Source organism: Podarcis melisellensis (genome assembly GCF_964234715.1).
Source record: "Podarcis melisellensis genome assembly, chromosome: 10".
NCBI classification, from domain to species: Eukaryota; Metazoa; Chordata; class Lepidosauria; order Squamata; family Lacertidae; genus Podarcis; species Podarcis melisellensis.
Genome location: NC_138542.1, coordinates 34,439,073 through 34,460,713, shown reverse-complemented (window position 1 = coordinate 34,460,713; position 21,641 = coordinate 34,439,073). Strand labels below are relative to the sequence as shown.

Sequence of the window (21,641 nt, the reverse complement as noted above, 5' to 3'; positions counted from 1 at the left end):
CTGTAATATGCAGACCTGCTCTGCCACTTTTGCCTTCTTTTCTCCATCTGGCAGGTTCTCGGTGGGCCATCTCTCGACTTAGTCCTGTAAGGCTTTGCCCCCAGCTGCGTTTTTTCCCCTGCACCCCCGCCCCCCCCCCGACCTAGGGCTAGGCAAAATCCTTTATGTAAAACTCCCCTGCTTCTATAGCCTGGTTTATTCACTGGACAAACCAGATCTGGAACATTTCATTGCCTTGTCTTCTGTCCTCATACACAGCTGTGTTCCTGAATAGGCTTTTGCCCATAAATGCTTGAGTCAGGAGGATAGCCAGGCCATTTCTAGTGCACAAGAGAAACTCTGCCTCAGATTCAATATATAGGGGTAAAGAAAACACTTGTCAAATATATGAGTGCAATGCATCACACAACCATTGTGTTATATGCTTCAAGTGCCATGGGAGTTGCTGCTCCCTACAGACCAAGGGAGGCTAAGCTGCTGCTCTCCGGATGTTGGGCTAGAACACCCATCATCTACAACCATGCTGGCTGCGGCTGATGGGAATTAGAGTCCAACAACACCTGAAGGATTACTGGAAGATTCCCTAAGAACATATAACAGCATAATAAGAGCCTGCTGAATCAGACCTATGCATCTAAATTCTAGCATCCTGTGGCCAGTGGCCACTCAGATGCCTGTGGGAAACCAGCAAACAGGACCTAGCGTACTCTCCCCTCCTGTGGTTTTCAGCAAGTGGTATTTGGAAGCATACTACCTCCTACTGTGGAGGCAGAAAACAGCTATCACGGCTAGTAGTCATTGATAGCCTGAACCTCCAGGAATTTGTCCAATCCTCTTTTCAAGCCACTCAAATTAGGATTATTCTGGGCGGCTTCCAACAAGTTCTATAGTTGGCTTTGGACAGTATGAAGAACTTCCTTTAATCTGTCCTGAATTTCCCTTACCCCTGTTATAGGCAAAGAGCCAATGTGATGCATGATTAGTATATTGGACTAGGTTTGTGGAAACCCAGGTTCACATCCACTTGAGTCAATATGCTTATTGGGCAACTCTGAGCCAATAAATCTTCTTCAGCCTACCTAGCCCATGGGTAAGCAAACTAAGGCCCGGGGCCCGGATCTAGCCCAATCGCCTTCTAAATCCAGCCTGTGGACAGTCCAGGAATAAGCGTGTTTTTACATGAGTAGAATGTGTGCTTTTATTTAAAATGCATCTCTGGGTTATTTGTGGGGCATGGGAATTTGTTCATTCCCCCCCCCCCCAAAAAAATATAGTCCGGTCCCCCACAAGGTCTGAAGGACAGTGGACCGGCCCCCTGCTGAAAACGTTTGCTGACCCCTGGCCCTGTCTCACATGTTGGATAAGATGCAAAATTTTAATAACAAACTTGTGTCTGTCCTTGGATAAAATTTCTTCTAGGTGTCCAGTATGCTTTAAATTTATTAATGAAAACTTGGGACTCCTCCAGACAACCTGTTTGTTGAGCATTCATCCTGATTTGCTTGCCAGCTATACAGCAATGCACATTTATCCCAAATTCATCCTGATTTATATGTCCCAGTTGCGCATCCTACCCTTTTCAGTGCAGTTCAGCAACACTTTCCTAACTCCAACTAAATGTTTGGAAGTGGTGATGGGCTGGATGTGGGCAAATAAATTGATGCTGAATTCAGAAAAGGCAGAGATGCAAGGTGGAGTCCAGAAAACTCCAGGAGGAGGAGGAACTGGAAGAACCTGGGTGCCCAGTGAACTGCAGTCTTTGTGTGAAGAAAGGAGCCATCCAGAGTCTCTGAAGGAGGTAAGTGTAGACAGGGAAGCAGATCTCATTATGTAGACCCTTTTACCTCAGTATTTACTTATGTAGAAATGTGGGGAAAATCTGGAATAAAAAAAGAAAGATTTTCCTTTCTTCGTGCCTGTTCCAGAAAAATGCTGAGTCTGAGATGCCAGGAGAAAAACTGCCTTGCTTGAATAATAATAGTAAGGCTTACTGCTTGCAGGACAGCTCTTGAATGTGATCAGTGTATGAACTGAGGTACCCGTATTTTTCGCTCTATAAGACGCACCAGACCACAAGATGCACCTAGTTTTTGGAGGAGGAAAACAAGAAAAAAAAAATCTGAATCTCAGAAGCCAGAACAGCAAGAGGGATTGCTGCGCAGTGAAAGCAGCAATCCCTCTTGCTGTTTTGGCTTCTGTGATAGCTGCGCAGCCTGCATTCGCTCCATAAGACGCACACACATTTCCCCTTACTTTTTAGGAAGGAAAAAGTGAGTCTTATAGAGCAAAAAATAGGGTATTTAGAGTGTGCTACAGTACTGAATGCCTAATAGCTTTTGAGTTCTATATACGGTACTTTGTGGCTGTGTCTACTTGTATAAGGAAGATGTCAGCAGTAGAAATGCACCTGCCCAGAAATGCCCAATAGGACAGTACAATTTTGTACTTTTTATTTTGCGCCTGGGACCCCCAACATGGAACCTATGGGCACTATTACACTCTCAGACACTGCCCTCAGCATCTACCAAGACTGCCTATCCCTCACAATTTTTATTTTTTAAAAAGTTTTGTGCCCCCCAAATGTTGGGAGCCTTTGCCTTCTACCCTGCTATAGTGAATCTGCCTTACCTGCAGCTTAATATTGCAAGCTCACCTATAGGAAATATTGAGCATTTATCCAAGGTACTGCCTGTGGTGGGATGCTGACTGAGCACCCATATTTACAGCCTCTATGCCAACTGAATGACTGGAGGTTTTTACAGCTGCAGTTTTGATTTGTAAAACCAGGTGGGATGTGAGAAGACATTCTGGGACAGAGCAACAGTTCCAGGGATCAGCACTTGTCCAGTGTCCCAAGGACCACCAGAACTGTCACATTTACAGTATGTTGTTCTAGTGTAGTAAGACTGTGATGGAATTAAGTAATGAAGAGCTGCATTGTTCTGACCGACTTGTTCAGTTTAAGCTGCTGATTAGCTAAGTGGTCTAAAACACATTTTTGAAATAATAATCATCACAATGCTTTTTCATTAATTGCATTGGAGTTTGGGGGGCCTTCCTCCTCATTTTCTATGCTGTTTTCCTCCACATTTGTGAAGAGTGGGTTCTTACATAATTTGTATTATGCTATAATGCATTATGCTTATGAGCTTAAAAAGTAACCCGGATGATCCACCTCTTTATTACTCACTGTTTATCTCACATTGAATCTAATGTAAGAGCACGGGAGTGGGGTGGGGGAGAGAAAGATATAGAACGCCAAAGCTGTAGGTGTAAAAAAAAAATATTATTATTTTGGTAACTATAATAACATTGAATAAATTGTTAAGCAGAAGTAGGCAACTGTATTTGCCAATAGATTACAGTGGTACCTCGGGTTACAGGCGCTTCAGGTTACAGACTCCGCTAACCCAGAAATAGTACCTCAGGTTAAGAACTTTGCTTCAGGATGAGAACAGAAATCGCACGGTGGCAGCGGGAGGCCCCATTAGCTAAAGTGGTACCTCAGGTTAAGAACAGTTTCAGGTTAAGAATGGACCTCCAGAACGGATTAAGTTCTTAACCTGAGGTACCACTGTACTTGTGAACAAAGGCAGCAGGCTAACCCTCACCATCCCTGCCTCTGAAGTGCAAGCATTTCCCTATAATTCATATTGATTCAGTGAACGCACAGCAGCTACCCAAAGCCCTCTGTGTCTTCACCTTTTGGGGCAATCAGCAATCAAAGACCTGGATGCACACACTATAGCCACTGGCATGTTACTTGTTCAAGAAACTCTGAGCTGCTGGACCATTCTCTGCTTTGTGAGGAGTGAGGTGGTAGTAATAATCTGGGCATGACTTGCTTGTACACTTCCCGTAGGCCAAAGGTGTGGAACAGAATCTGTCCACCCCACCCACAAGAGCCATTTTGATAGGTCAGTGGGGCTATGGACCTGTCAATCACAAAGGAATCTTTTTTCCCTTTGTGGATGCAGCTCAAGATCCTTTGCACTGCAGGCTTGAATTAAAGTACAGTGGTACCTCGGGTTAAGTACTTAATTCGTACCGGAGGTCCATACTTAACCTGAAACTGTTCTTAACCTGAAGCACCACTTTAGCTAATGGGGCCTCCTGCTGCTTCCATGCCGCCGGAGCACGATTTCTGTTCTCATCCTGAAGCAAAGTTCTTAACCTGAAGCAATATTTCTGGGTTAGCAGAGTCTGTAACCTGAAGCGTTATGTAACCTGAAGCGTTATGTAACCCGAGGTACCACTGTAGGTGATTCCAAGGAAGAATCAAGAACATCTTCCTTTGCATTGTGACTGTGGGGATGGGAAGGAGGAGGTGCCAGTACAGATGTCTTGGGATCTCTGCTAACTTCAAGGGAATGTCTTAACTTGCACCACTTCGTTTGAAGGTGTAACATAATGCCAGGTGGAGAGGAATGCATGGTACCAACCTCTAAATAAGCCTAGGGTTTAAAGCCAGGCTTGTTCCATCCCCACCAAGCCCCAGCCACCTTCAGATTTTCCTGTTGAACCACTAACGTAACAGTGGAGTTTACAGTCATGCTGGCATTATGTAATGCCTACACAAAAGAATTGCAACAGCAGTCTATATCTACAACCCCATTATATCTTTGTGTTGCACCCAGCAAGAGAATTTTTTTTACCACAATCCTGTTCTCTTCTAGTAAGTGTAACTCGAAGAAAGGATTGCAGTTAGGTTTTTAGAGATCTCATATTTAACAATGTTATTTGATATGTCGGTTGCCATTGTATTTTAGCTGCGGTGTTCAGTTGTAATCTTATTATGATTATGTTAACAACTTGGTGCATTTTATGTGTCTGGGAAACATATATATTTAAGAAACTATAAATCTTGAAAGTAGAATCTGTCTTTTTCTTGGTGGAGTTCCTTTGCCAATTTCGCTCCAAATGGTATCTGACAAGCCCCATACTAGTCCTATGGGATTTGAATAATGTTTTAAACTCTTTTTACCCATCTCTTTCATCCAATGGGAGGAAGATCTGTCTAACAGCCAGCTTTGTTTCCGCACCCTCCATAGCAGATCATATCAAATATATGTTAAAGCCTTTGCTGAAGTCATGACAGCTGAAAGCTCCCTTCTCATATGTCTGCATTTTACAGCTGTGATTTCCATTATTTGAATTGGAAACTGTCTTCATAACCTGGGTACTACAGGCTGTAAAAATTATAAGAGAGTCCTTAAAATTAAAAAATGAATATATTGCATCTCTGGCTAAACATTTTCTGTCTATATAGGAAGGCTGATAGGTATTTACTTTTAATGTTTTTGTTAGTGTCTGGATGCTTTGCTAACACACAGTATACATGCAATCAACATTTTCTCACTTTACTTGTGACGATTACAGGTGTCAAGATGTACAGGCAAATTTAGATTTTAAATCAGGGTTTCCACAATGTATACCAAGGGCATTTTTAGAAGTAGCACCAAGAACTTTCTGTTTCCAGAGCAACACTCCTATCAATAATATGAAATTGAAAATGAAAGATTATTTTAAAATGGAAAGTCATTTTAAAAGGTTGTTTGTTTGTTTGTTTAGGAGAGTTATAGCCTGCTTTTTACTTGAGTCCTCAAAGTGGCTAATAGCATTTATAAAACATAGCAGATACATTAAACTCCACTGAAGCAGTGTTCAAAAATACAAAAAAGCCAGGACTCTCAGTCACCTTCTCCTAGCCAAAGGAACCGAGTACCACCCATCCTACCACACTAGCCCAATGGAACAGAGAGCAGAGCAGGTAGAAGGTTGGGGAACACAGAAGTGCCCATCTAGGGTTGGCCCTTAAGAATTGTAGAGAGCCAGTGTGGTGTAGTGGTTAAGAGCGGTAGTCTTGCAATCTGGGGAACCGGGTTCACGTCTCCGCTCCTCCACATGCAGCTGCTGGGTGACCTTGGGCTAGTCACGCTTCTCTGAAGTCTCTCAGCCCCACTCACCTCACAGAGTGTGTGTTGTGGGGGAGGAAGGGAAAGGAGAATGTTAGCCGCTTTGAGACTCCTTCAGGTAGTGATAAAGCGGGATATCAAATCCAAACTCTTTTTCTTCTTCTTCATAAAGTGGGTGGAGCCCAAGAGATGGACTGGAGGCAGAAGGCCTTGGTCCACCTCTGTTAAGAGTTAAGTTGCTCACTCGGACATCTTCACAGTGCTGCTGCCTTGCCCAAACCACTCACCACACCACCAGTCTGATATGTAATGGAAGAGTTCCAAGGAGTAGATGCCAGATTTCCATATTGTGTATATTCCATATTGTGTGGAATGGATCTCTTGATAAGATGGTATCTGGAAGATGCTCTGTCCTGCAGAGTTGGAAGGGACCATGAAGGACATCTAGTCCAAGCCCCTGCAATACAGGAATCTTTTGCCCAACATGGGGCTCAGACCCACAACCCTGAGATTATGAGTCTCATGCTCTTACCAACTGAGCTATCCCACTGCCCTCAAGTTGAGTATCAGTTGAGTGTATAAGGGATGAGAGCATCTTTCAGGTATTCTGGTCTCAAGTTGTATAGTTTTGTACACCAAGCCCAATACTTTGAATGTAGACTGATTGCTGACTGGCTGCCAATGCAAATTGTGGATTATAGCACTTAAATTGTATATATTTCAGTAGCTTACCATATTCAGAGAAGGCCAGTTTGTAGCACATCAGTAAATAAAGACAACAGAGTTGGCACAAGACAATTTGTTGCCTGTGGCACATCAAGCAATGAAGCCCACCTACCTCAAGTCAAGGTGCAGTGTCCAAAGCTGGTCAAGTAATTTTGGCACCCGAGGCAGAAAAGTGTCTGTAACAATAATGTTACAGATAGCAATTTGCTATCCTTTTTGACACCCAAAAACAGCTACCTGAGGCAACTGTCTCATTCTGCCTAATGGTAGGAGCATCCCTTTTAATCTTTTAAAAAATGTCACTTTACAACCTTTACGATCTGCTTCTTTTCCATTCCCAGTAATTAAGCCACCATCACTGCAGCTGCTCCAGGCAATGACAGGCAGGGGCTAGCCAGTGTGTGCTGTGGTCCAGCCCATGCTGTATTGAGGCACAAAGCCTCATTGTTAGCCAGAAAGTGGTAATTCATTTAAATAAATGAAATGTAAGGTGTTACTTTTCTTTGGACAGGGTACAGTCTCCTGTTGAACATATATAAAGGCTCTGTTTACTGTTTGCCATCTAAAGATTATACTTGCAACACCATGTTTCGATATCCATTTCTTCCTGTTCTCTGTTGAAGGAAATCCTGTGTTTGTAAAGGAAGCTTGTTGCAATCCATTACAGCTATGAATGCAAGGAGTGAGGTTTGCTTCACACAAGAAATTGTGTTTGCCATAGCTACACAGGTGCTGCACCAGCATCTCCTCTCAGTAAATGTGTGGAGTGTGAAAGGCAGACATTTCCAAAATAAATAATAATAATTTTTATTATTATTTATACCCCACCCATCTGGCATGCATCAAGAATCCTGGCATGTCTTCTTGAATATTTAAGGAGATGGATTCAAGGTTCAAAGCAATGTAAGGAAAGATTATACCCTCCATAAATTATTAAGAGAATCCTTCATTGTGTGTGTCAATGTTACTGAGAATAGCCTGCCACCTGCTGGACTGTGGAATAGAGAAATACTTTCTCTCTGAAACTTCTGGACAATAGCAGAGGTGAGGAACTGGATGAAGCGAGCTTCATGGCTGAGTAGAGATCTCCCCCCACCCCAAAACAGAGGTCACACTGGTCCTAGTCTGAACCAGGATCAAGTTGCTGTCCTGACTTGTCAACAAATTGTGACTTCAACAAACCACCACTTAAATCTTTAGCTTTAGATCTCTTCCTCCTGCACATGATGGACAAGGAACAGCATGCAAGTCCAAGGCTCATACTGGCTTGTTCTTATAACAGCAAAACCACAATTACTTGTTAAGTCTCTCTTACTACTCAATAAGCCCTATACTATAAGCTAATTGCTTATAGCCCTATATGATAACCTAAAAGCTATAGGCTGCGATCCTATAGTGTGTAGAAACCTACCTGGGAGTAAATCCCATTGAAGTCAATGGAACTTCTGACTGTGCTGTTGAACAATTTAATGGTCTCACTCCTTTTTTTCACTCTTCTTACCCCGGTTTTCATCCCTCCATTGGGCATTGGGTTTTTCCAAACCCTGATTCAAATTCCAGCTGTCTCATTGCAGTGATGCTGCTAACTACTTAAATGGGTTAGAGATTCTCCTTTTTGTTGGAGTGATAATGTCCCAAACAATTTAATTGGTTAAACACCATGGCTAACTGAAAAATAAAATATTCTTCTGAACAAAAGGAATTACTAATATAGCCCATTATATTTGTAGAAATTATTATAGATTCTGACAGACACTGGTGCCAACAATATTGGAAATGCATCGAGCATAGTGGGGGAAAACCTCACTACTAAAAACATCGAATCAATAGAGATGCACCTTCTGTACCTAGCAATATTTTGTTTATGTAAGCAAGTACTACAGATAGTATGCCCCAAAGGGCGGGGGAGCTGTAAGTGAAAAAGACTGTCAGAGGCTGCTTGTTATCATCTCCATCCAGCTGCAAAGAGAAGATTAATTCTTCCACCTGGCTGAAACATGCAAAATGCAGAGGGCAACAACAACAAATATATCCTTCCCTCTGTAGTGAAAAAAGAAGCAGAATGCTGATGCAAGCAACACACTGATAATTGGAGTAGTGACAGTTGCTTGAAATCTGGGTTGGGTTTCCCTGCTGCTTTATAACACATAGAAAGCATGCTCAAGAGAACATCATACTAGAGACAGCCTGCAAAAAAGTCAAACAATTTTCTTTCCAGTAGTGATGTAAACATAATAGTCAACTGAATCACTGGCAGTTTCAGTGTCTCTTAGAAGACCTTTTGATGCCCACAGGCCAATGCTGCTTCTTATTTTGATTTTATTAGCCAGTCACTTTAATGATTCTCTGTATTGTTTTTAATGGTGTTTTCTGCTGTACACCACCCCAATCTTTTATGAAATGACAATACATTCATATCTTTATAAATAACTTTATATAAAAGGGTCATGGCTCATTTGCAAAGTTCTGCAGATCATCAGCAGAAAATCTAAATAGTGAAACAAGAAAAGAGACGTCACTGCCTTAATTGAACTAACAATATGGCCATCAATTGTTACCTGGTCCAGAGATGTGAATAAATGCAGTAATGCAACAAATAATGGAATACTCCCTCTTAAAAAAAAATGGCGCTGAAGCAGCAGCAAATCAAGGGGCTTTGAACAGTCATGAAAAATGAGTGCAAACAGCAGCACTTACTTTTGTGGACCCTTTCACCATGTTGAATTGGCAACTTTCAGATTGAAAATCAAATCTCACACAACTGCAGCACAGCAGTCAAGAGTAGTATAAAAGAATGAAGCAGCAGCTGCCAATTCATAGCATCAATAAAGGGTGTTGTTGAGAAAAACCACAAAGGGACATCATTTAAAGTAAACAACGTTTAAAGGTGAGTTGCTGAGCTCTGCGATAGCGGCAACATGGTTGACTACCCTTTTGTGAAAACCCACACCATTTTTAAAATGGAAAGTTATCAGCAAATTACTTTGTGAACCTGCATGAAATGTAGCAGTCTCCAAGCAGATGTTCTGCAGTGCTGATGGGCTATTTCCTAATTGACTTCTACTAATTCCTATCAGATTGCTGTAAGGTTCTTGTTGGATAAAATCTGAAAGAGAAAGTCTGGGCTTAGTGACGCCAAGTTGTAAAAAAAACCCTCATCCACTCACTCGCATTATCAGGAAAGCTGATATATGCATTGGCACAAACTTAATTGCAAACTTAGAGAGCAAGCGGGAACAGAGCATTGTGCCTTGGGATTTAGCAAGGAAAGCATAATATCTTATCTCTATTCCGAATTTTCTTACTTTACTCCTCTTGCGGAACCCAAAACAATCACAGACACGTGGATTGTATTGGAGAATATGTTTTCATTTACAATGTCAATGATATGAGCGTGGGGTGGAGAGAAATCAAGTCTTCCTATTGCTACTCCAGAATACTATTTATCTAAATGGATAGTCTGACCTATCCAGATGACTCATGGCAGGTACCCAAAGCATAAGCTTTCTAGTGAAAAAATAATGCATCATGAGCTGGCATGATGACTGATGAGAAGCAATCAAAATAAGGGAATTAAAGGGGACTAGGTAAAATCCAGGTGGGGTTTCAGGATGGAAAACCCTAGTAATGTAATGGGGAAAGGTTCTGGTAAGTGGTAGACTGTGGCATATAAACAAGCAAGGATGGCTCATCTGGAAGGTTTTACCTTTACCTCCTGAATGGATTTACCTGTCAAGAACAATGATTATGGCAAGTGACTTCTTGTTGCCTTGCACATGCTACTGTTTTATCTGGTCTACATTTCTACGGAATTTCTGTGTGGTAGAGGAAGCTTGCGCCTTGCATATGAAAGTGATCTTTAGTTCACCAGTACCTTATTACCATTATTGCAACATAGCTTTCTAGTGAGTCAAATGAACTTTCTGGATCCTCATGATCTTACTGGCAAGAAGGTCAAGCACAGATAAATCAATGGCAAGATTATAAATAAGGTCAAACCCATCTTTGGTTCACCCCTGAGCACAAAATGGAGGCTAACAGTGAAATACTGAGGCAAAAATAGCAGTACTCTGAGGCCAATGTCACTGATTAATTGGCTTTTGAAATATGTAATTTCACTGACACAGCTACAGCTCTAATAGTGACTGTGCTTGGCATCCCAACAAGCTTAATCCATTATCAAACAAATGTAACACAGGATATTACTAACTCAAAGCCACAGCTCTTTGCTATCAAGATGAGTATGCTACAGGTAAGTAAGGATACAAATATTTAATATGTGAAAACATCACAAACCCATTTTCCAACACAGCTAAATTATGATAAAACAGATTTTAAAAAACAAATACTGGAGTCCAGCAGTGGGAGCAGGAGGAGAAGCAGGTGTACTCTGCGTCTTTGCTGCCAAGCAATTCATCTCATCAAGGCTCTCAAATTAATAATCTGCTGCAACAGCTAAATATAATATGATGGAAATGTCATGTGCTATGAGCAAGTAAGTCTTTGTGCAGGCAGAGGTGACTGTATTTGACTGGGGAAACAGTCAAAATGTGGGAAACGGAATGTGGCATGATAAATGTTGGTGAGAAAAAAAATGTTTTGTTTTAGCTACAGCTAAAATAGATTGTTTTGGAGGAAAGGACCTCCTTTTGGTACTGGATAATGGAAAACTAGAATTATCTTGCCGAATTGTCAGAAATGATAACTGTGCCGAAATCAGATAATGTCCATCATAGAATTCAGTTGAGAGCCATGGAGCTCCTTTTTTTAAAAAAAATCAATGTAATAATCTTATATTCAGCTTTCAGAAGCAGATAGAATTAAAACAATGTTCTATAATATTTTTTTTATTATGAAAAGAGGTTGTGTTTATAGCAGCTAAACAGAAAAAAGACCTAAGATAGGATATGTTAAATGTCAAGGATATTTAGATTTTTAGCATCTACTGGTGAGGTTAATCACTCAATCAAAACACAGCTAAACAATTATGAATCCATTTTCTTAGCCATGTGAAATTGTTTCAGAAATTTTTGTATAGTACCAAGCCAGCATACAAAAGACCTTAGTAATGAGATATATTGTGTATTTAATGGTGGAAATATCAAGGTCCCGTGTCAACAAAAACAAAAGATTTGTGTTCCTGCATAAGCCTTCTTCATAAGGCATGCTCACACAGAATCTTTTTCGAGTTCCTTTTCCATTCTCTAGAATGGAACATAATGAAGTGTCCAGAAAAACACTATTACCTAGATATTGCAGCTCCATGCCCTGTGTGGCCCTAACTGTGCTGTTCATTATTTTCTGGCCTGGTTCAGACGTAATGTTAAGCCATAGTTGAGTGATCTGGGAATGAACGTGCCTGAGCCTTGAGCATAACCCCATGTTCATCTCCTTTGGTGAGACAAGAAAGAGGTTGGAAACATCTGTTTCCTGGTTCAAACTAACTGCAGATTGTCATTATGTTGAACTCTGAAACTGAGGTTAGTTTAAACAAGGGATGGGAAATCTTACCACTAAGGTCTGCATTTCCCTAAGAGGAAATAGGTTGGGGAAGATATGATAGCTATTGGCAGGGCTAAGGACGGAGCCAGTGGAAGTTGAGGCCAGACCCACCCAACCCTCTTTTTCTCTTGAGATCATTACAACCTCACACCATCTCTTTCCCTCTTTTAAAAGTATCTTGAAAAAGAGAAATACTGTAAACTAAATATTGTGGGATGGTGATAATACCAAATCAAATAATTATTTAGATCCCTGTAAGGACCGCTGACCCTTGATGCAATCCAGAAAAATTATTTAAGTCAAATATGCTTAAATGACATTACAGTAAATATTGTGGGTGGTATTCAACTAAGTTTTACTCAAGAGTAGATTCACTTAAATTAATGGACCTAATTCATGTTCATTAATTTCAGTGGGTCTGCTCTATGACCCTGGCTTAAATCATTCTGGAAGTAATTCTTTAAATGCCTTGTAGAGGTCAACTGGAAACTTCAGAGAGTATGTGTTCTGCATCAAAACTACTGGAACATAACCACAGCTTTTAAATCCAGCACTGTTTTAAGTCAAAACAAACAAGAACTAGAGTCTAGCTCAGAAAAGATGCAACCTGGGACCATGCACTATTCTTATTTAGAGCATCCGATTCACTCATAAATAGATTGAAGGAAGCCTAACCGATTGCCAGCATAAGCTCCAGGACCATCCTGTGTGAGTAATGAGTCAAAAGTAATTCTAGTGTAGCCATATGTCCTAGTTCATAGATGACAGTTCCCTGTTAAATCTGAGTGCAGTATACAGACAAAGTACCATTAAAAAGGGGCTTGTCATTACTCATCATCACTTAAGCACTTGGACAACACACTGAGAAGGCATTCAGTCATCTGTTCGGTGTCTTCCCCATGGTGGTGAGGTTGTTGCATTTCTATTTAAATTTCAGTAATTATTTCTAAATTTCCATCAATACATATACATTGGCCCATGCAGATATTTTGCAAATCTATTTTTGGCCAGGGGGAGGGGTTTGATGCATTTCCTCTCTTTTTCTTAGGAGATGCTTAAGTAGCTATCCGAAGTGTGTTAACTGGGGCTTACTCCAAGGTGTGCATAGAACTGCAGCCTGGCTCACACATACTTTAGCTAATAATTGGCTTTTTATGCTGGAGAAATAGCATGGTTGTATCTCCAATCTCCCACACAAATAATATCACTTGCAACCTGGATGCTCTAAGCACTGACTATGTAGAGAACCTATTCATGTGGTTTTTCACCCCTCTCTCAAAAAAGAGACCTTTCCAATAAATGTAAGGTGGGGAGAGGAATCGCACAATTAGGACTTTCATGCAATCAGTCTTTCACATGAGTGTCCAGCTCCCAGGTGACATTATCTGCTTATGGGAGGGTTGGTGTGCCTATGCTTCTCCTCCATGGCGTGAAGCTGTTTACCAACCTAGGTACGCATAAAATCAGGTTTATGAGAAAAGACACTGGATTCAGTCAAATGATAGTTACTTAAAACACACCTGTGTTTGCCAATGGGTGTAAGCTAATCAGACACCCTAGCCGAGGCTTTTGGCAGGTGTATTTGTATAATACACAAGTTCAAACAAGCTTGTCATGTTTATCCTTTACATTTTCACATGTACATGCAAAATTGTTTTACCTTACAAATGCAGTATATGAAGCAGACCTGAGAGAGCTCACTGCTGCCAACCTCTTCAAATTTTTTTTTGTCCAGAAAAAGGCAGTGGTTAAAGTACTATTATTATTTTTGTCCTAGGCAGAAGTCTTTCCCAGTAGAGCTTCTTAATTTACCTCTGTTCTTCAGCAATTCTTCTGTCAGGGATGATAGAAGAGTTTGCCTGCGGAATACAAAATGGAAATTTTAAAAAATGGCTCAGATAGAGCTACTTCTTAGCTAGGAAGTAATTTTTCATTCATGTTATCATTCATTCTCATCTTTTTAATTTGTTCAATCCTTCACGGTCCCTCACCCCCAGTGTAAAGATGTCCATTTTCATCATACATCTGATGCAGTAGACTTCGAGTATATAAAAGCTCGTGTCCCAGTAAACAAGGGCTGAGGAATCTCAGATCTGCTCTACATTCTTCTCAAGTATTTTTGCCTGGCTCTAATGTGTCCTTGAACTGCAATAATGCTTCTTGCTTGCCTGGGTGAAAGATCTGCACGTGAGCAGTGAGTGTATAGAAACTGCTAACACTTGCATAACTGGAATGTAGTTTTCTGCACAAAGGTAGGAGTTACTCTGCCCACTTCTTGCCTCTGACCCGGCCTACTTGTGGCATGCAGCCTCCACAATGTAATAAAAACCTTGGGCTGAAAAAGTTTCCCCACTCCTGTCACAAACCACTTCATATCTGAAGTGTTCCAAGATTCATTTGTGCGCTTGCTTCATCAAAAACACAGTACAATAATAAATGGCATCCATGTTTCCTGGTTACAGCTGAGAAGCCAGCAATCTCAGCTTTTCAGTGCCTTCACTTTTGGAATTTGCCTTTTCCTCTTGTGTATGAAATATCCCGAAGGAATTCTACTGAATCAAGAAAGGGAAAGACTAGTAGAAGCATTCAGAAGTGAGCTTATTCCAATGCAGTAAGACTAAATATCCGTGACTGGAGAAAGGCAAGCAGGACTTTCAAAGTGGCAAATTAGTACAAGGGAGATAAAAGAACACAAAAGCACAACAGAGAATGAAGCTTGAGCCCAAGAAGTATTTATTTACAATTTTTTCCTACTTTGTCACTAGACCTCATGATGGTTTGGAGTCCATCAATCCCTGTTTTATTAGTACGGTACAAAGGGTTTCAACACATTGCCAAGTTAATCACAGAATCTAAAGGGATTTGAGTGTGGTTGTCCCACATCAAAGGGTATGCTGCTGTATTAGTGCTAATTTTGGATTTTGTAAAAGTTCAGGGTTAGCTAGCAAATATTAACTGCCACATTGGAAGTGCCTAAATAATGTATTTTCCTTCAGTGAGCTACTGAAATCTTTACGGAAGGAAGCATTAAGTCTTAGCGAGGGAGACTGTGCACTCAAGGGCTTTCTCCCTTTCCTGTGGCTGCAATCCAATGAAACTGACCTGGGAATAGGCCTAGTTGAACATAGTGGAACTTGTTTCTGAGTAAGCATACACAGAATTGGGTTGTAAAAGCTGTGTCCACTCACCACTGGGATATTCCTGGAATGAGGGCAGCCAACGGCCTTTCCTCTGTCTTTATTAGCCACACCAAACCAAAATTAGAGCAGGCATAGGTTTTACTAGTGTAAAAATGCAGTGGGGACAAAAACTCACTTGTTATATTCTGCTTGCCTTGTGTTTCAAAGTCACAGGAGATTTCTTCTCCCCAAACAGGCAACTTTAGCACATAGCCTTTTCAGTGGAAAAGGCGAACAGGGGGATTATGTATGTATTTGTTGCCAGTCAAAAGCTATTTCCCCCAATTTTAGGGAAATCTGTTATTTATATTGTGTAGGTCTATTTGTTTCATGGATTGACTAATAGGGTGGTTTCCAGCTGTATTTCTAAGTAGTTGTGGCTGCTGGTTGTCTTCTTCCCACCGATCCTCATCCACACAATCTAACTACTTTGAAAAATTCTATGTATTAGATTTTGACATTTCAGAATCTGAAAGGCTGAGGCTCTTGGGTTCTCAGTTCTGTGTTGCCAGGGACTATAAATTGATTAATTATACTGTGCTTTTGTTAGAAGTGTAACTCATGCTGATGAAATAAAGAGGTGAAATCACACCACTCAGGTCTAATGTGATTTCTTTATTGTCATGTGAACTAAATTTTGCTCTTCCTTCATTATGAGTAATTATTTTAACAGTTGCTCTAAGACTCATGTTTTTTAATCCACTCAAGCCAGCAATGTTAAGAGAATGGAATCTATTTTGTGATAGAATAAATGAATGTGCCCAACTTAGCAACAGTCCCTTCTACTTTTGTTAATCAATCTTATACGGTACAGAAGATCTGTTGGCTGAGGGATTACAGCTGGAACACTCAGATGGCAGAAAATGGAGTCATGAGTGTGTCATGATGAAGTAGCAGGCCTCTTAAACACAACTGTCATATAGTGCTATAAAATGAGACTGCAAAAAAGGCCTTGCCTTGGAGCTCTGAGGCTTGCAAAGCACAGGAGCTAAAGAGATTCAAAAAGCATTCCAATGAGATACAGGATCCCCTGGCATACATAACACCGAGTGGCACAGGGGAGGAGTATACACTTACATGGGACCCACAAACGTTCAGCCACACGCTCATCAAAGGTATGACTTTACACTAGCCCCAGACCCAGGAGAGAAAAAAATCCATTCCAAATCATTGCATTCAGTGCAACAGGAGATATTGTTCTCTTTTGCTCCAAAGTTGTGGTTCTGAGAAGCGTTAAGATCATTGGAATGCTTGAAAGGGTGGCTTTGGAATTGGAAATAGTATTGTTGGCATTGCCACTAGGGTTGATGAATTGTGGATGCTCTGGCAATGTTTGCTTGCTGTGTGTTATGACACTGGGGACATGTTTCCACTGTTAAGAGTTCATTTCAGTGTTGCATGTGGGCTATGTTGCTGGAACAGTCCCTGACTGGTGGGCTGTGGAAATGTTTGATTTTCTGGTTGTGTGTTTTCATCCTCCTCTCCCAGACTTAGCATGCATTGAATGTAAGAGCTGCTCATCTGGCATTGTGCTTAGTGTATGTCTGGTTCTGGTGCAATGTGAGAAGAGAATTGCTCTATCCGGTTTCCTGCTTGTTTTTGTTCTGATCAGTTTCACTTAAGTAGTATGCTTAAGCATTTAGGTCTCTAATGAAGTTTCATAAACATTATTATTCTCAATTAGAAGATTAGCATTGCATCACTTGAGCTACTAGATGAGAGCAGAACACCCATGCAGATGTTTCTCAGCAACTCCTCTACAACTTACTTAAATGTAAATAGGTTAGCCAAAGCTACACATCATGGAGCTATTTTTAACAGCCTTTTAATTTCAAAATATTATGTACAATTTATTTTAAAACTTGCTTGTAGTGTCTCCTAAGGAACAGGATCTGAATGAATTCCAAATATAGTGGTTGCTGGGCTGTCCAATTTTTTCCTTAGGTTGAACTGATACAGTATAAACAACATCTAAATGGCATCCAGCACAACAAAGTGAGCCCTGCCCAACTATTTTCTCAAAAGCCCTTTAAAAGCTCACAAGTGAATATATTTAGCAATTTCTACTTGTGCATCAAATAGTCCATCCTTGTCTCACACCCTCTTGAGAAAACAGTAGAGTGGTACCTTGGTTCTCAAACTAAATCCGTTCCGTATGTCCATTCAGTTTCCAAAACGTTCGACAACCAAAGTGTGTTTCCCAAAGAAAGTAATGCAAAATGGATTAATCCGTTCCAGACAATTAAAAACAACCCCTAAAACAGCAATTTAACATGAATTTTACTATCTAACGAGACCAATGATCCATAAAATGAAAGCAATAAACAATGTATTGTACTGTAAAATAAATAAAACGGTATTGTACATGATAAAAATGAAAATGTAATTTTTTCTTTCCTGCACTGATGATAGTTGTTGTTTGGATGGAGAGTCGGGGTCCTCTTCCAGAATCACTATCGGTGACTCCTCTCCTACCATTCCTTCCCTTGCTTTTTTTAAACCACTGACATCTGGTTCAGACCCGCTAATTCTTTTCCTCACTAAAAAGGAAAGTTGCTTTTTCCGATGTTTTAAAAATTGTCTAAAGTGGGACATAACATTTTCATTTTCATTGAAAGTGTAAGTGGCATGAATTACAGCAGCTTTATCAGGGTGATATTTTTCAACAAAAGTTTGCATTTTGCAAGCATTTCTTTCATCATTGCAGTAGATACACTTTTTCTGCTCTCCTCCTGCTCTGAAGATATTTCCTCAGTTGCTGTCTGTTGCTGCTCCATCATAATGTTTTGAAGTTCTTCTGTGATGAGCTCAGTTTTGTGGTCCTTCACTAACTCCTCCACATCATCACTACTCACTTGCAAGCCCATGGACTTGTTGTTCTGTTAGTGGTTCTCTTGGTTTTGCAGCTTTTATCCATTTCCGCACAGTCACACAATCAAATTGCAAGAGTGCTTCTGAAAATACTGTAGCTGAACTGGGTTCCACAGTCACAAAAACAAATAAACCTTAAAAGTTGCAAAAACAAAATCGCCAAATAAGTCGCAAAAACAAAATCACCAAATATAAGCTCCAAATATCACCTCTGTGTTGCGTGGGTGCTCGGGACTCGACAGACCTCAGCAGAAGCACTCAGAACAGAAGCGTAGCACGTTGGGCTTCCGAAAAAAGTTTGCAAACCAAAGCATCTCCTTCTGGGTTTGCGGCGTTCGGCTTCCGATTTGTTCATCAACTAAGCCATTTGAGAACCAAGGTTCCACTGTATTCCACTTCCATCTAGAAGACAAGATAACTGGGACAGGGAAGGTAGATTCATTGACCATCTTCTCCCCCTCCATAGCTCACAAGCCAAAGCCGTCTAAAGATAGGGAGTTAGCAAATCTATTGAAATCTTACACTTGGAGAGCATTTAATGTTTGACTCTTGGGAATATTTCTGTTATGTAGGAGTTTTATTTATAGAGGTTTGCTTTAAGGGAAGAATTATTAATAAAATACACCGAAGACAGCAAAACCTGTCTTCAAGGAACAGAACTGTGATGTAAACAAACATTAGAATCAGATAATGAAGCTTTTGTGCTGCAGTCATATCACAAAGGAAAAACAGAAAAATGCTTACTGAAAAGGTTGCTGAGCTGGAAAGCTTGTTATAAAGGCCAAAAACGCAGAACAGTTTTCTGAATTATGAGCCAAGCAACATTTTAGTTCACAGTAAAAGCAGTGACAACCCATCCTATTCAGCTGCCCAGGATGTAATTTTCTATCTCATCCTTATTCAACAGGGACCCTCCATATATTTTGGACAATTTCCATTGCCCTGACGATTAGCCACGCTGGCTGGGGCTGATGCCAGTTGTAGTCCCAAACATCTGGAGGGTACCTGGTTAGGGATACTGCTCTAACTGCAACCTGGCATGGTAGTTCATTTTACCACCTCCTACCACTGCATTTAGATCCAGCCTCTCTTCTACATGTTATGTAAAGCCAGCCACACTTAAGCTAGTGCTTGTGAGCAGGGAAGGAGCAGTTTCTTAATTCTTTCCCTTCACGTATTAGTTGAAACACTAAAAACACCCACTCACCTTATATGCTTTACAATCAGCTGGCACTTCCTTGTCTCTCTATATTTCAATTCTATATAGCTGCTCTCAACAGTACAGTGGTTCCTCGGGTTACATACGCTTCAGGTTACATACGCTATAGGTTACAGACTCTGCTAACCCATAAATAGTGCTTCAAGTTAAGAACTTTGCTTCAGGATGAGAACAGAAATCATGCTCCCAGCGGTGCGGCAGCAGCAGGAGGCCCCATTAGCTAAAGTGGTGCTTCAGGTTAAGAACAGTTTCAGGTTAAGTATGGACCTCCGGAACGAATTAAGTACTTAACCTGAGGTACCACTGTATAAGTTAGCCCAATAAAAGTGGTAAGAAAGCAAATTCTCTTGGAGCTCTCCCCCAGTGGCGTAGCGTGGGGGGTGCAGGGGGGGCCGGCCGCTCCGGGTGCAACATCTGGAGGTTAGGGTTAAGGGGCGCAAATCCACAGGATAGGGGGTACAAATTACTTGCCTTGCCCCGGGTGCTGACAACCCACGCTACGCCACTGCTCTCCCCACCCCTTTCTGGAAGCCTTCTATAAAAACTGAACTTGGTAGCCCATTTCAAAAGAAAACTCTGTAAAACTTTAAACTGCTCCACAGTAGGTGGGTGTCCAGTAACTAACAACCATCAATCAGTCAATCACCAACTATGGTGTACAATCCAAGCCTATCCTATCAAGAGAGGCGTGCCTAAACCCGCTGAACATAACTCTTCTCAAGCTTTTAGTCTTAAGCAGCCATCACTAAGCCATCCATGTTTATTACACAAGTATATTTAGCTATTAAGCTACATATAAAAGTAGGCGTGGGAGGCAGCGTAGAGAATCACCCATCCAAAGAGTATGCTTCCAAATTAGTGCGGCTTGTCCGAAAGATGCACAGTGTTTTAAGAAGTTTCTCGGGAGGGGGCTGCAAGATCAAACACGAAGAACTCCGACAAAGATTTCAGCTATGTATAGGAAGCAGAAGCTAGCTGGATAGTTAGTTGCAGAACCAGACGTTTAAGTTGTTAACATAATTTCAGGTCCCGGATGAATGAGCTAAAATTTGCTTTTAGCAACAGTTGAAATCTTACATAAAACATTGTTTTAATGGAAGAAAACTAATGGAAAAAAGATGACGATTATTCGAGCTTATTCTACATCTTCCCTAGTAATGCCTAGTAATGCAGTTTCAGAGGTTGCAACCCCGATGGGAGGGAGACGGGGGTGTGATGATCTGGGCTAAATATCCTGCTGCGACGACTGCAGCAAAAGCAAAAAAAAATTGCCTTTTCTGTCTATGGGGTGGCGCCCTGAACACGCACCGGCCCCCCGAAGTCCTGAGCTGCTTGGCCCTGGGGAAAGAAAAGAGCGCGCGCGCGTTTATATGCGTGCGTGTGAACTGGGGCCAAGCACGTATTCTCTCGCCAGGCTGTTCTGCGCAGGGACTTCGGGAGACAAAAAGGGCGGGCCCACAGCGCGAGGCCTGCATGTAGCTCTGCAGAACCAGCGGATTAAAAAAAATTAAAACCCCAGAGGGCGGCGTCTCCGCCTGTTACCTCAGCGCCGTGCCCAGGATCCCCTATCACGTGATCCCCGAGAAGGGCGTGGTTGCGCGCGAAAGGCTCCCCCGCCCGCCCTCCGCGCGCCGGTCCCCTTCCACAGCAGGGTCTGTGCGCAGGAGGCGATAGAGAGGTAGCGCGGCGGCCGTTGATGAGAGCATCAAGCGGCGACTCCAAACCTGCAACGGCAGCGAGTCCGCGAGGGAGAGTGAGGAGGGGAGGGGGAGAAGAGCGAGCAGGCGGGCGCGCGGCCGACCGGCTCCAGTCAGCGCGAGCGGCGGCGTGAGGGGGGGGGGGCGGCGGAGGCAGCGCTTCCCTCAGCGGCGTTCCGCTTTTCTCCTCCTCAAGCCATCTCTGGTCGCTCTGGCCCGGCCCCTCTCTCCGGGGGTGGCGGGTCCGGGGGACGGAGGGGGTCACTCCGCCCCTTCGCCCGGGGACCCCTGGGAACCGAGGTAAGAAGGACGGGCGTGGCGTGGGGTGGGGGGCGTTGCCTTAGCGAGCTGTGGGGCGCCCTTGTCCCACTGGGCGTTTGCTGGCCCAGAGCGAGGATGGGCGGAGGTGGGGAAGACGCGGGGCGGGGGGCTGCGCATTCAGACGAGCGTCTGTGGGAGGGGGGTCCCGGGTTGGGCGCTGGCGCTGCGTGACCTTGGGCACGTCTCCCAGCCCTGGCGGTTTTGACAGCAG

The 21,641-nt window shown here is 42.2% G+C and overlaps 1 protein-coding gene and 2 long non-coding RNA genes across 5 annotated transcripts in view; 1 reads left to right on the top strand and 2 right to left on the bottom strand.

Annotated features, from left to right (window-relative positions):
- Positions 1-866: 866 nt before the first annotated feature.
- On the bottom strand, positions 867-7,110 carry LOC309379710. 2 transcript variants are annotated; one of them, XR_014172613.1, is made up of 3 exons: positions 6,953-7,110; positions 5,365-5,489; positions 867-1,879 (listed from the first exon to the last, which is right to left on the bottom strand). It is a non-coding gene; the product is annotated as an uncharacterized lncRNA (long non-coding RNA). The 2 variants fall into 2 exon arrangements; XR_014172614.1 differs by having other exon boundaries at positions 867-1,789; positions 6,953-7,101.
- Positions 7,111-11,846: 4,736 nt separating this feature from the next.
- Positions 11,847-19,438, bottom strand: LOC309379779. The gene is made up of 3 exons (XR_014172643.1): positions 14,135-19,438; positions 13,432-14,002; positions 11,847-13,358 (listed from the first exon to the last, which is right to left on the bottom strand). It is a non-coding gene; the product is annotated as an uncharacterized lncRNA (long non-coding RNA).
- A 1,760-nt stretch (positions 19,439-21,198) lies between these two features.
- The window catches only part of OSBPL8 (oxysterol binding protein like 8), a 70,924-nt gene continuing 70,481 nt past the window's right edge, over positions 21,199-21,641 (top strand). The window contains exon 1 of one of the 2 annotated variants that reach the window (XM_081929219.1): positions 21,199-21,409. The gene's annotated coding sequence lies outside the window, so the exon portion shown is untranslated. The remainder of the gene's footprint in view (positions 21,410-21,641) is intronic. The other variant, XM_081929223.1, reaches the window with a different exon arrangement.